Consider the following 15,145-nt stretch of genomic DNA (forward strand, 5'->3'; position numbering starts at 1 on the left):
CGGGTCATTCAGTATACATTCTCTAATGTATACCCATGTGTCAACTTGATATCTCTATATCCATGACTTGTGAGATCAAGTCATCGAGTTGACCTACATGCTAGTCTTATTGCATTAACATTGTCCCTGAATGTTAATACTCGACTAGGAATGATTAAGAGTAGTGTTCCCTATATCATCTCACTATTGGTTCAACTAACCGATTGATATAGGTGAGAACCATCTACTCAAGGACATTATTATACTTAGTTTATTTGACACCAATACAAGTAAGTATAATAACCAAAATCCAAATGCCTTTATTTATATAGAATATGATACAATAAGTCCAAAATACAATCATCAAATGATTGGCTCTAGGGCTCTAGCTAACAACGGGTACCACACGACCCGTGCCACGGCCGTGCGAGATCTGCACGGCCAGCTCCTCCCTCTCTTTGGGTAGAGTGGCACGACCGTACGAGATCCGCATAGCCAACTTCCTCTTCCCTTCAGGTTGAGTGTCACGGCCGTGCGAGATCTGCACGGCAGTGTCTTCCTTCAGCTCAGGTCTGCATTGCACGGTCGTGTGAGGTTCACACGACCGTGTGCTTCTTGGCTACTGGTCATGAGGCACGGTCGTACGAGGTTGCACGACCGTGTGCTGCTCTCTCTCAGGAATGGCCACACGGCTCTGTAGGGTTGCACGGCCGATGTCAAGCGGCTCCCTGCTTTGCTCTAATGCGTCGACAATCGCTATTTTTGCTCCAAAAGTTATCCCTGTCAACACAAAACCAAACAAAGATCAAATATCCGATAAAAGAGTAATTAATGCAGAATAAACAATAGGAGAGATGATCGTGTAAAGAATATATGTAAATTAAGCAAGTGAATGTGTGTTAAAACATGTATAAACGATCATAATATCTACACACATCACACCCCCAGACTCGAACATTTGCTTGTCCTCAAGCAAAACGCTGCAATCTATGTCCATGAGTTCCTATAGTGTATCATAATCTCTAGTGCATTCACCTAACTCTATCAATTAGTTTCATTGATAAACATGATTGTGGAGTAACCCAAGATGGCCTAAGCATAAGTTCTCTGTGCTCGGTGCAATAAGTGACTCAACTCTTCAAGTTTCAATTTTCTGTCCTAGTCAAGTCGTCATACAATTGAGTTCCTAATGTTCCCGGTGATAGGCATTTACCTGCTACACACTTGGTTCGTTTTCCTTAAATTATACAAGATCTCAAAGGATACTACTCGGAATCAAGAGAAACATAATATTTATTTTCCTAGTAACCTAACTCGGTCTCAAAAGGATAAATTGTTACTTTCCACTCATGACAACTATTTTTTATCCCTTATTCAACTCTTTTTTTTTAAGCGCCATAGAAGTGTAGCACTAATCACAAATGCACGATGCAAATATTGGGATTTAGATTTTTCCGAATGAGCTTCCATGATCCGAGGTCATCTAGTAACCAAAATGTAACTAAGGAATCCCCATGGGAACACAAGTACTAAACAAATTGGATGAATCATAATTATTTCAAAATATTTCAACTATTTAAGCTTAAGTAAAGTGAAAGTAAGATCCTTAAGGTTAGGCCAAGACTTATACTAAACTCCGTACAATACTTAGCTTATTTCATACTACTAAAGATAGAGAAAGGAGATACACCAAACATACTACCACTATCTCTACACCACATGAACTAAGAAAATATACGTGCTAGTCATTTTGCTATCAGACAAGTCAACAGAAAAAGTAGAAGGTTTGATGCTTTCAAGTATGCCTCAAAACTATTTTTTTCATTTTTTTTATCAAAATAAACACGATGAAAAACAACAAGTAAGAAAAGAACGTGCAATATGAGACTGAAAGATAAAATGAAATGCAAGTAGATAAAGCAAACTAGATAAATATGCAGAAAGAAAAAGAAAAGGACTCGACTCAACTCAGGTTGTGCAAAAACAACATCCCCCCAGACTTAGACTTTTCATCGTCTCGATGATAATCAAAATGATGGCGGGGGAGGGGGATAAGGGGATCCTTGTCGTGTGTCGGAGGAAAATCTAGGCATACCAGGGAGGTGGCCAATGTGCTGATGATATTGGTAAAGAGCGTCTACTTGTTGTCTAGTAATATCCATATCATTCATGAAATTCCTCATTATCTCCTGGTCAATCTCATAATCCTGAACAAATCTTGTCACCTGACTATGAAAGTCCCTAGTAAACTGAAAATGGTCCTGTACCTCACTAAACTAGTCGTCAGACAACTTGAAGAAACCCTCCAACAATTGTTGTAGGGTAGTGTGCTTCTCATAAAGCGAGTCTAAGGAGGCACGAAAATTAGAAAAATCAAATCTGGAAGGTCCCGTACCATAGGCAAAAGAGTGCCTAGCGGGTTCCGGATATCCGTAGGGTTGTGGGAGTCCTGATGACGAGGGCTCTTGGCGGTGCTCAGTATTTCCTATAAAGGAGGGAACAAACTAGGGTTCTGAATCAATGATCTCCCAGTTCGCGGGGTTGTGAACTGAAGTGCGCTCAGGACAAGGAAAGGGTAATGGGAAACCATCGTTCCTAGGAAAAGCAAACTCATTCTCATCCCGACAGATCATCTTCATTGTAAGGCAAGAATCGATGTCGATCTTATCATTACCATGAATGACCTCCAGCCTATCAAGCTCACAACCCATATTTATTGCTATTTGGATACTTAAACTGCCAAACACTATCATCCCCGAAGATGTTTTACCTGCTCTCAACAAATTTTGTAAGAAATGAGACCCAGAATCAAAGTTGACTTTATTTAGCATCACCCAAAGAGAATAAAGTTCCACTTTCCTAACAACTCCATCACTCTCACCTCGACCAAAGATTTTTTTCCTCATCACACGGTGAAGGTATCTAAAAGTGGGGTTTTGCATGCGGGCATCCCTTTGCTCTAGAGGGTTCATAAGGGTTATTTGATCTAGTGATTGAAGTCTAAAATTCCTTCCAGTTAATATTACTATCAAATCCACAGGCACCACCAGTGGGTAAATCAAAACAAGTATTAAAATCACTAAACGCCCATCGAATTTCTTTGTTCATCAACCTAAAAGTTATGCCCCCTATGTAGTCATCCTCAGAAGAAAATTTAACATCAATTAAACTTAAAAACTCAAGGACTAGGCGGGGGTAAGTTGGTAAACGTGTGTATATAATGTCATTCCATTCTAAGGAGCTAATTATCCAATTTATGTCATCCCTAATTCCTAACCTATCCATGGTAGTTGGATCCATATGTCTAGTGCACATGATTTTTCTAACAACAAGCATATCATATCTAGCTTTATGTTCTTGATTTCTAAAAATAATATTAAATTCATTGTCATTATCTTCGTTGCGTGCCACCCTTTTTCCTTTGCCCTTGGAAGAAGAAACCTTTCCTTGGCCTTTATCTCCTCCCGGCGCATCTCCTTCGCTAGATCTACTGCTTCCTTGTCGGAGTCTCTTCAGGATTTGAGACATGATATGCAAGGTGAATTGGGTGGAGGTGGATATTGGGGATAGAGGAGGTGAATCTTGAAGATGGAGAAGGAGAAAGAAGAAGAATAGTGGAATTGTTCCTCTCTTTTCGGATTTAGGGTTCGAAGAAAACTTAGATCTAGATCTAGATCATGGTAAAGATGAGTCTTAGATGTAGGTAATGAAGGTTGATGAGGCGTAGTGAGGAGAGAAAGGTTTTTGGGAGAGGAAGAGATGGGAATTAAAGCTTTTTAAGGTGGTTGTCAGCGCACACGAGTAAGACACGACCGTGTGCTAAAGATACGGTCTGGTGACTGGGTCGCCGCACGATCATGTCGGTTGGCACGCCCCCTTCTTTTCTCCTCTCGGTCGAGATTGCACGGTCGTGTCAATCAACATGACCCCATGCTTTCTTCTCCTCGGGTGGCTCCGCACGGTCGTGCCAGTTGGCATGGCCCCTCCTTTCTTCCTCTCGCTAAGAACGCACGGCCATGTCAATCGACACGACCCGTGCATTCTTCTCCTCGGATGGCTTCGCACGACCGTGTAGAATCACATGGCCGATTCCCTTGCGCGTGTAGTGCCTCGCCTTTTTCCTTTTTGACCCCTTCGACGTCCCCACACCCATGAAACGATCACGGCCAGCTCATGGAGGCTAATGCACTCCCTAAAAATAAAGACCTAACAATAAAAATACTCGATTGAACTAACTAAAAAAAATATAGAAGGACAATTGGATAACGAATTAAAACGAAACCCTTGGATTGCCTCACAAGAAGCGCTTGTTTTAGGTCTTTAGCTCGACCCCGTATCAGTTAATGTGGACTAAACCCATGGAGGCACGACTCTCCTTCAAGAGTTAATGCTCCAGTTTGCTCCTTCAGTTTCGCTCGTGCAGGATAAATATACTTCTTATTGCTTGTTGGAGGCAACCTCTCAAGCTTTGCCAAATCACGCATCATGTCCGGCTCCCTCCCATGGAAACTGCATTCCTCAGCTTTGTCTATATTCTATTTGTTGGAATTTCTCTGAGAAGATGAGATGCAGTCAGGAGAATCAAATAAATTGAATTCTAACCTTTCTTTACCGATCACCAAGGATAATTTATGACTTTTCACATCGATGAGGGTTCTAGCGGTGGCAAGGAATGGTCTTCCAAGGATAATTGGGATCTTGGGATCCTCCTTCATATCCAGGACAACAAAATCAGCGGGAATGATGCATCCGCCTATCTCTACTAGCACGTCTTCCACTATACCCATTGGGTATCTACATGAATGGTCAACCAATTGTAGTACCATAGTAGTAAGTCTGATGTTCTGGAGTTCTAGTTTCTTGCATAACGAGTATGGAAGTAGGCTGACACTCGCTCCCAAGTCACAGAAAGCCCTGTGTATGAGCTCAGAGCCTATTTTACACGGTATAGAAAAACTCCTGGGTCCTGGAGCTTTGGGGGAATGTCTGTCATGAGTAGAGCGCTGCACTTCTCCATCAATGCTACAGTCTCGAAATCGCCTTCTATCTTCTGTTAGATAGAATACCTTTAAAAAATTTGGCAAACTTCGGCGTTTGGTGCAGTGCGTCTATCAGAGATACTTCAATGCAAATTTCTTTAATCTTCTTAAGAAATCGGTGGAACTCTTCATCTTTTTGGGATGTTATTAGCTTTTGGGGGAAAGAAATCGTCTGATTTTATGGGGGAAGCGGAAGAGTCCCTTCAACTTTCTTGGTAATCTCCCCCCTATCCTTGTTCTGGACCAAATTAGGGATGAGAGGAGAGGACTCTTCTTCTAATTCAATTCCTTTCTGGGCAGTCATTTGGAGATCTCCCAAAGTCCTTCCACTCCTTAGCTCAATGCGGTTGCAATGTTCCACCAGATTTATGTCGGGTTTTCCCGGAAATGCTCCTGGCGTTCTTAAAAAGGACTGAGCTATCTGGGCGATCTACCTATCTTGCATCTTTTGATGCTTTTCAGAATTCTCCATTCTTTGATTCAATTTCTTAATTTTGTTCTTCATTTCTTTTTGCTCCAAGAGAACTTCTTCAAGCATCTTTTCAATTCTGGATAGTTGAGAGGATTGTTGTTGTTGATGAGTCTGTTGTCCAGATTGGTAGCTTTTTTGCCTAGGTTGGTAACTTGGCTTTGCTGGTCCTTGATCTTGATTGCCCTGGTAAGAAAATTTTGGATGGTTCCTCCACCCAAGGTTGTATGTATTGGAGTAGGGATTGTTTTGCCTTTGGTTATATCCGACTATCGCATCGCATTACTCAAGTTGGTTTATTTGTGATTGTATAGGCCCTAGGAGGCAAGTATCTTGAGCATGATCCGAACTTCCACAAGTTTTGCATACACACACTATTGCATTGGCAGTGTTATTCCCCATGGTCTCAAACTTCTTGGTCAGAGCATCCAGCTTTACAGACATAAGCGTGATTGCATCTACGTCAAATTTTCCTGATGCCTTGACTGGATACCTAGGGAAGGAACCTCCAAATCTCTCGATTGCCCACTGATGATGGTTCTGGGCCACATTCTCTATTATTTCTTCAGCTTCATCAAGGCTCTTGTTTATCAATGCCCCTCCTACAGCAGAATCGAGGGACACCTTCGTGTGATAGTTGATTCCATTGTAGAATGTGTGTAGCACCAACCACTTCTCGAGGCCATGATGGGGGCACTGTCTCAGCATACTCTTGAATCTGTTTCATGCTTCGAATAACGATTCTGAGTCTATCCGTTTGAAGTTTGCAATTAAATTCCTCATGTGCACAGTTTTACTCGGCGAGTAGAATTTGTCCAGAAATTTCTGCTCACACTGCTCCCAAGATGTAATGTTGTTTGCTGGTAAAGAATTAAGTCACTGCTTGGTTCTATCTTTCAGGAAAAATCCAAAAAGAAGTAATCTTACTATTTCTGGCGGGACCCCATTCACTTTCATAGTGCTACAGATCTCATAGAAAAGCTCCAGGTGATGATTTGGATCATCATGTGGTCCTCCAAATTGATTTTGCTAGACCATGTAGATTACTACAGGCTTGATTTCAAAATTGTTGGCTTCAATTGGTGGTCGTGTGATACTAGACCGAAGCCCTCGTGCATAAGGTGATGCGTAGTCCTTCAAAAGCTTATCAGCCATTTCGGAAGTTTCTTGTTCCATTTGGAGTTTTTGCAAGTTTTTTCTCCTCAGGTAAGTTCTATCAATTTCTAGATCGAACGGCGGAAGTTTTCCTGAAAGATTAGCTCTTCGCATGAAAAAACAAGATATTGAATAATCCAAGTATAGAGTAAAAGAAAGAGTTAAAAATCTTTTTTATGTTTTAATAAGAATGCAGAAAGTAAAGCTAAAATAAAGAAAAATAAAGTCTAGTCTAATCCAATATGATTATCACTAATATTATAGACGTAGTCCCCGATAACGATGTCAAAAACTGGTTACGCTTCCGCAAGTACACGGATACATTGTCAGTAATAAAAGATTATCGATCCCACGAGAACTAGTTATAAGCACTAGTGATTGTTCACGTAGAATTAGCTAAACTACCGATGGTTGTAGATGAACTATTTCTTAAGAAGAAAAAAACATGGGAAGTAGATGTGAGAACTAGTGAGAGAGAGAGAGAGTTTTACTCAGCTTGGGAAGAGCTCTAGGAGTTCGGTTTCGTTGTGGTGGTAGTTGATGTTCATGTTCTATCCTTTCCTCATTGGCAATCAACACGTACTCATCGGAAGTTCAAGTTATTACCCTTAAGTACTAAACAGAGAAAATTCTTGTGAAATCCTGTTACGGTTAACCCCTGTCACTAGGGTGTCTCGGTAGATCACAAGAATGCAAATCTGATCGGTATCATTAAGGATAGAGATAGGGGTTTGGTTTGGTTTCCTACTTCCTTGTGAGGAATTACCTCTCCTTTCAAGGGAGTATCCTAGATGTTCGTGAACGGGTTACCCCTGTCACTAGGGCCCCTCGGGTATACGATCTAAGATCTTATCTTTACGAAATTAGCAATTTCTACACAATCAATTAATACGACATGATAATCTGAAGCAAGTTTCATGCATATCAAATAGAAACAAGACAAGTGAAATCATTCAATGAGAAAAAAGCATAAACATAAGTCTTACACCAATACCTATCCACAACTACTCCCTGATCCTAGAATAAAGAATCTACTCCATAGACGCAGGAGAAAAAATCCGAAGATATAGTATAATTAGACATATAATCCCAAACAAGAAGAGAGAGGGAAAAGATATGCTTATTCAATGTCGTCCAGTGATCTTCGGATCTAATCCTTTGCTTCTGGAGTTGATGCGGTGATGGAGGTGATCTCGGATCATTGAACGGAGGTACAGGACAGCATGGAACAACACTAAGGTATATCTCTCTCTGACGGCTCCCCCCAGGAGAAGGGTTAAAGGCCCTTTTTATAGGCTAGGGCACGGGCGCCACACGGCCCGTGCCACGGTCGTGCGAGATCTGCACGGCCAGCTCCTCCCTCTCTTCGGGTAGAGTAGCACGACCATACGAGATCCGCACGACCAACTTCCTCTTCCCTTCGGGTTGAGTGGCACGATCGTGCGAGATCCGCACGGCAGTGTTTTCCTTCAGCTCGGGTCTGCATTGCACGGCCATGTGCTTCTTGACTACTGGTCGTGAGGCACGGTCGTGCAAGGTTGCATGGCCATGTGCTGCTCTCTCTCGGGAATGGTACGGCTGTGCAGGATTGCACAACCAGTGTCAAGTGGCTCCCTGCTTTGCTCCGATGCATCGACAATCATTGTTTTCACTCCAAAAGTTATCCCTGCCAACATAAAACCAAACAAAGAGCATATCTCTGACAAAAGAGTAATTAATACAAAATATACAATAGGAGAAATAATCGTGTAAAGAATATATGCAAATTAAGCAAGTGAATGTGCGTTAAAACATACATAAACGATCATAATATCTACGCACATCAGTAGCCTTGGCAACGTAAGTCCATTCAGCGATGTAAGTCCAAGTGTGTATCCTTAGTAACGTAAGTCCATTATTTTTTAGCATGTTTATTTGCTATTATATTTTTCCTAACTTAAACGTATTGTCAAACATAAAAAAGAGGAAGATTATTGGAGCAATCCCAATGGTCCGTGCCCATATGTTTTGGTTTTTGGGCAAAGGATTAAGTTAGGTTCACCCTTATATTTGATATGTGTATTTGAGTTGCGCAAGTTTACAAGATACACATATGACTCAAGTTGATGGCTTCGAGCCCAGTGAAGGATAGAGCATCCGAGGGACCATGGACAAGGCATCAAAGACAAGGGCCGAGGGAAGTGACTTCGAGGCATACGCCAAGGATGGCATTGGAGGCGAGCCGTGGGATTGGATACATCCGAGGGATGAGAGCCAAAAGGAGTAGGCTTGAAGGTAAGAGGTCAAAGCTACAACGAAAAAGAGTCAAGTGAGTCGTAAGGGTGAGGGTCCGAGTGCTGAGAGACTGTACTCGGGATACCAGTCGACTGATGGAAATGGAAGTTGACTGGTATAGTTGACTGGACAGTCGACTGGGAGCGAACAGAATACTTCTGTTCACTCAGTCAATATGGAGCAGTCGACTTGTACTTTCACCAGTCGACTGGTATTGAGCCGTTAGGTTGTAACGGTCAAATCTCAACAGAGGGCAGTCGACTTGCACTTTCATCAGTCGACTGGTGGGCGGGGTTTTCCAACCCGTGGCCTATATAACTAAGGCTTGGAAGCTTAATTAAGGTTGACGAAATAGAGGTGGTTAACCCCTATTAGTAGTCTACCTTGAAGCTGTGTTTGGTGTGTGGTGTATTGATCAAGGTTGTGTGAGGTTTGCTCCACCGAGAAGGAGTTCGTGCTAGCTAGAGTTCCGGGGCTTGATCCACCGAAGGATCACAGGGATCATCCATCTTATGGGCAGCCGTGGAGTAGGAGCAAGTTATCTCTGAACCACGTTAAACTGACGTGTTAGTGGTTTGCTTGTCTTTAACTTTCTTGTTTATATTTCTTTGTATTTTCGCTGCACAAGCTAACCATTGTAGGAAGCTATCGATTTGGGGGCATTGACTATTCAACCCCCCTTCTAGCCGGCCATATACAAGATCCCCAACAAGAACTACTCCATAACTTGGAAGAAGTCATTGGAGATAAATTGTTCATGGGGAACTCAGCAACTCGGACATCATGAGCCAAGAAAAAGTGGTGCTAAATCTGATCTCGGGTAAAGAGTTGACTCTCAACAATATATTATATGTTTTGGAGATTCATAAGAATCTATTGTCCGGATCACTTCTGAGCAAGCATGACTTTCACATTATTTTTGAGTCGGACATAGTTGTTCTATCTAAGAATGGAATATTTTTAGGAAAGGGTTATGTAACTGATGAGCTATTTAAGCTCAATGTAATGGCGATAACGCATAAGATTAATAAAATTGCAAACTTTTCATTTATATGCTTGAACTACAATGTATTGCATAAATTAATTAACATGCAAAGCATACCAACATTCCACCTTAACCCAAAACATAAATGTGAATTTTGTGTTGAAGCAAAAATGACAAGGTCATCTTTTCAACATGTTGAAAGATGCAATGAACCACTCGACTTAATTCACACTACGTGTGTGATTTCAAAGGTACACCGACTCGTGATGGAAATAAATACTTCATCGCTTTTGTAGATGATAACACAAAATCCTATTATATGTATCTTTTCAAAAGTAAGAATGAAGCTATAGAGAAATTCATTCTCTATACGAATGTAGTTGAAAACTAACTTAATAAGAAGATTAAGGTGGTTCAAAGTGACCGAGACGGTAAGTATGTTTCACCATTCGCTAAGTTGTGTGCTGAACATGAAATCAAACACAAAATAATAGCTCTTTATACTCCTTAGCAAAATGGAGTTGCTGAGTGAAAGAATTAAACTCTAAACGAGATGATGAATGCTCTTCTATTGAGCTCTGGACTACCAGAGTTTATATAGGGTAAAGTTGTCTTAACAGCTAATTACCTTTTAAATAAGGTACCCAAAAAAATAGATAAGAACCCTTATGAGTTGTGGAATGGAAGATAATCGTCCTACAAATATTTGTGTATATAGGGGTATCTTGCCAAAGTTTTGGTGTCTGATCCGAAAAAAAATAAAATAGGACCAAAAACTATTGATTGTATATTTATTGGATATCCACATAATAGCAGTGCATATCAATTTTTTATGTATGAGTTATAAATATCGGATATACACAAGAACTCGATAATAGAATTTCGAAATGCCTCATTCTTTTAGTATGTGTTTCTGTATAAAATTTGAGAGAAAGCAAGCTCCTCAAAACGGACATATGAAACACAAGAAGAAGATGATGATGATGAACTAGTTGAGGCTGAATTTAGACGAAATAAAAGAGCTCGGGTGGAAAAATCATATGGAACAAATTTTATCACTTTCATATTGAAAAGTGAGCCTCATAATTACTCAAAAGCAGTCAATTCTTATGATTGACCTCACTGGAAGGAGGTAATTACATCTGAAATAGAGTCTATCTTGTAAAATCACACCTGGAAACTTATAGATATTTCTCAGGAAAGAAAACCACTAGGTTGCAAGTGGATTTTCAAGAAGAAAATGAAATCAAATGGCACGATTGATAAGTATAAGGCCGGATTGGTAATCAAAAGATATTGACAATGAGAATGCCCTGATTACTTTGATATGTATTCTCCGGTGTCAAGAATAACTTCCATTAGAGTATTGTTGGCTATCGCTGCTCTATGAAATTTAGAAATACATCAGATGAATATAAAGACAACTTTTCTAAACGAGGATTTAGAAGAAGAAATCTATATGGAACAACCTAAAAAAATTTCTGTGCCAGGGTAGGAAAATAAGGTTTGTAGATTGGTGAACTTATTGTACGGTTTGAAACAAACACCAAAGCAGTGACATGAAAAAATTAATAATGTCATGAAGGAATGTGGATTTAAAATCAATGAATGTGATAAATGTGTCTACATGAAAATCACAAAAAATGACTATGTCATGTTATGCCTATATGTAGATGACATATTTATCATTAGGAGTAATGATAAGATAATTAAATCCACTAAAGACACGTTGAACTCAAGATTTGATATGAAAGACATGAGCCTAGCTGATGTGATTTTAGGAATCAAAATTTTTAGAATAACAGGAAGACTTATTCTCAATCAGTTCTATTACGTGGGCAAGATTCTTGAAAGATTCATCAAGGGTGATACTGCGTTGGCACGAACACTGATAGATAATTGTCAATATATATCAAAGAATTAAGGTGAAAGTATCTCTCAGATAAAGTCTCTTGAGTGATCAAAAGTCTAATGTACATGATAAATTGTACATGACGAGACTTAGCCTACGCAATGAGTAAACTGAGTAAATGCACAAGTAATCATGGTGTTCAGCACTGGAAAGGGATAACAAAAGTATTGAGGTACTTGAAGTATACTCGTGAATATGGACTTCACTATATGAGTATCATGCTATAATTGAAGGATACAACGATGCTAATTGAATATCTGACATGAAAAAATTGAAATCTACTAGTGGATATATATTCACTTTGAGAAGTGTAACCATTTCATGGAAATCTTTTAAGCAAACCGTAATAACTAAATCCATAATGGAATATGAGTTTGTAGCTCTTGATAAATGTGGTAAAGAGGTTGAATGGTTATAACAATTCTTAGAAGATATTCTGAGATGACTAAAATGGGTGTTGATAATTTGCATACATTATGATAGTCCATCATCAATTGGTCAGGCACAAAGTCATCTGTATAATGGTAACCCTAGACATATACGTCATAGACATAATATTATTAAACAACTACTCTCAACGGGAGTTATTATTGTTGACTATGTGAAGTCAAAGGATATCTTAGCAGATCCGTTAACCAAAAGGTTAAACGGAGAGTTGTTGCAAGCACATCACGAGGGATAGGCTTGATGCCAATAAGAAATGTTGATGCAAAGAAAACCCAACCTATGTAGACTTGAGATCCCAAGAACTAGGTTCAAAGGGATAATCTAACTACACTGATAAAGTTACTCACTATGGGCGAACAATCTAATAGATCAGTGAAGGATGAAGATTAAGCACATGGCTTTTAATGATCCAATAGAGTAATGTGGAATGCTCTTAAAAGATCACCTATGTGAGAAAAAAGTGGGGTTGCTTCAAAGAAAATTGAAGACACAATTCTTTGAGCTTCTCACAAAATCATACATATTTATAGCTAAGAACGAATACACTCATGAGAATTGAGTTGTATCAGAGAGAGTTCTGAATGAGATATGTCAATATTTACACAAACGGCAGAATAGTTCAAGGACATCATATCTACTGTCAGCCAGTAAGCAAACAAATCTTCATAAGGAAATGTTCAAAGGGTAAAATCTACCTGTCCTATATTGGATTCAACTGCTGAATACTATCACATACCCTGTTTCCATTCATGTGGGGGATTGTTAGAAATGTGAATGGAAAAAGGAGGAAAGTGACTCCTTTATGTATGGGTTTAGTCTCACATTAGAAGTTTCAAGACACTATGTTGGTTTATATTGTTGCACATATATTGATGATATGAACAAATGCATGGAGAGGAGCTCTCTCTCTGCGTGGGTGTACAAAGGAATGCAAATGTAGGGCTCGGATTGCACTGAACCAAGTTGACTCGTGTACGAGCATGATCTATGCTCATCGAATGTTGGACCGTCAGGGCAAAATTTGCCCAAGTGAATGAATCAACGTTTTGCCACCTAAATATTTTGCTTATTGCTTAAATATAATAGATGCATTAATCAATAATTAATGAAGAATTTATAACCTCTAGCCGTTGAGCTGGAGGGGTTAATAGACAATAAATGACTTTAATTTGATCATTGAATACTGCAAGGGTCTAAGCTCCTATATAAGAAGATTGTGATCAAGAGCAAGAAGAGAGCTAATAGCAAAGTTTTTCCTCCACCTTCGTTCCCCCAAATTCTCTCTTCGCCAAGCATTTCCGCCCGGTGATTTGCCCATGAAAGCAATCGGGTACTTTCTCAGTTCATCATGAACAATCAATGTTTGGTTGTGTAAATGGTTCTGCTGTTGTATCCTGGCAAATAGACATCCATCATAACCTCAAAGCATAGCCGGAGAAGGACGAATCTGTTTTAAGGAAACTGCTTGAAACAGTCCTCGGCATGTTCTTTTCAACACTTGGGACTCTCCAGTCTAGATTCTCTAGTCGGGATTCTGCAGTCGAGATTCTACAGTTAGGAGTCAGCACTCAAAAGTATGCAGTCTTCTATAACTCGAACTTTGCAGTCTTCTACAACTCGGACTCTCAAGTCAGGAGCCTCCAATTGGAACTCTCAAGTCAGGAGCCTTCAATCGTGACTCTTCAGTCGGGAACCTCTAAACGAGAGCCTCCAGTCAGGAACCTCTAGACGGGAGCCTCCAGTTGGGAACCTCCAGTCGGGACTCCGTATCCAGGAGTATCAAGTCGGGAGTCTCAAGTCAGGAGTTTGCACTCTGGAGTCTACACTTGGACTCTGCACTTGGGAGTCTGCACTCTGGTTCTGGTCAACTCAGTCATCCCAAGCAACTCTTCCTTTCCTGCTTGGCAGTATGAGATTATCAACTCAGGTCAACTCAACAGATAAGTCTGATGTGATTTTATCATTTTAATTCGGACTATTCCTCTATCTCCGATAAGATTCCGATAAGATTATCCAACCCAATATCAAACATAGCAATTAACTAATGGGACTCTTAATAATTCTCAGAACACCTTAATTAGATGGCAAAAATCTTCTACTCTCGAGTCATCGTATTGAGTATCTAGTACGCAAGCATATTCAATATCCTTATTCCAAAAAATTACATTGTCTAAGCCATATGGACTGACTAATTAAAAAGAATCCAGAATATGAATACGATTGATAACTGTCTAATTACATAATCATCACACAAAGAATCCAGAATATATTAATTCACAAAAGATCATTGTTAATTACGGAGTTGGGCAATAAAAAAATGATAATCCTAGTTACCCTCATTGACTATCTCTTGGGTGACCGGTCCAGTCCCACGGAAATTTCTTACCGATTACCAGGATAAATCAAGAAGTACACGTAACGATCAATCCAGAAACTTAGCATCCTTTGATTACGCTCCTCATTTGGAGAAAAACAGAGTTGGGCAATAAGCACAAAGATTGAGTTGTAAATGAGAGGGCAAATTCATGGGAAAAAATGTAGTTTTAGTTTGGGTAACTTTGGACCAAGCTTTCTCCATCTAGTCTCTCTAGCCATCCTCTCTAATTAAAACATGGAGGCAGGAAGTTAAACAAGCATTTCATCACAACATCAAGAATTAGGCGAACCGCTAGCGGAAGAAAATGGCCATCAACTACTAAATAGCACAATTGGAACACACGGAAGTGTAACATTCAAAATGGAACCATCGGATCATTAAATAGAATAAAACCTAGATTTACCTCCTATATATAATGACTAATAAGCGCCTGAAGTCATTATATAAAACCTCAAATGATATCACTAAGCAATGATAACATATTAATGACAATTACATTTAGTAATCT

General features: G+C 39.8%; 1 pseudogene; it reads left to right on the forward strand.

The window, feature by feature from the left end:
* Positions 1–6,166: 6,166 nt before the first annotated feature.
* LOC121994619 lies at positions 6,167–6,238 on the forward strand (annotated as a pseudogene).
* The last annotated feature ends 8,907 nt before the right edge of the window (positions 6,239–15,145 follow it).

The sequence above is a fragment of the Zingiber officinale genome, chromosome 1B, assembly GCF_018446385.1.
Source record: "Zingiber officinale cultivar Zhangliang chromosome 1B, Zo_v1.1, whole genome shotgun sequence".
Classification (NCBI taxonomy): domain Eukaryota; kingdom Viridiplantae; phylum Streptophyta; class Magnoliopsida; order Zingiberales; family Zingiberaceae; genus Zingiber; species Zingiber officinale.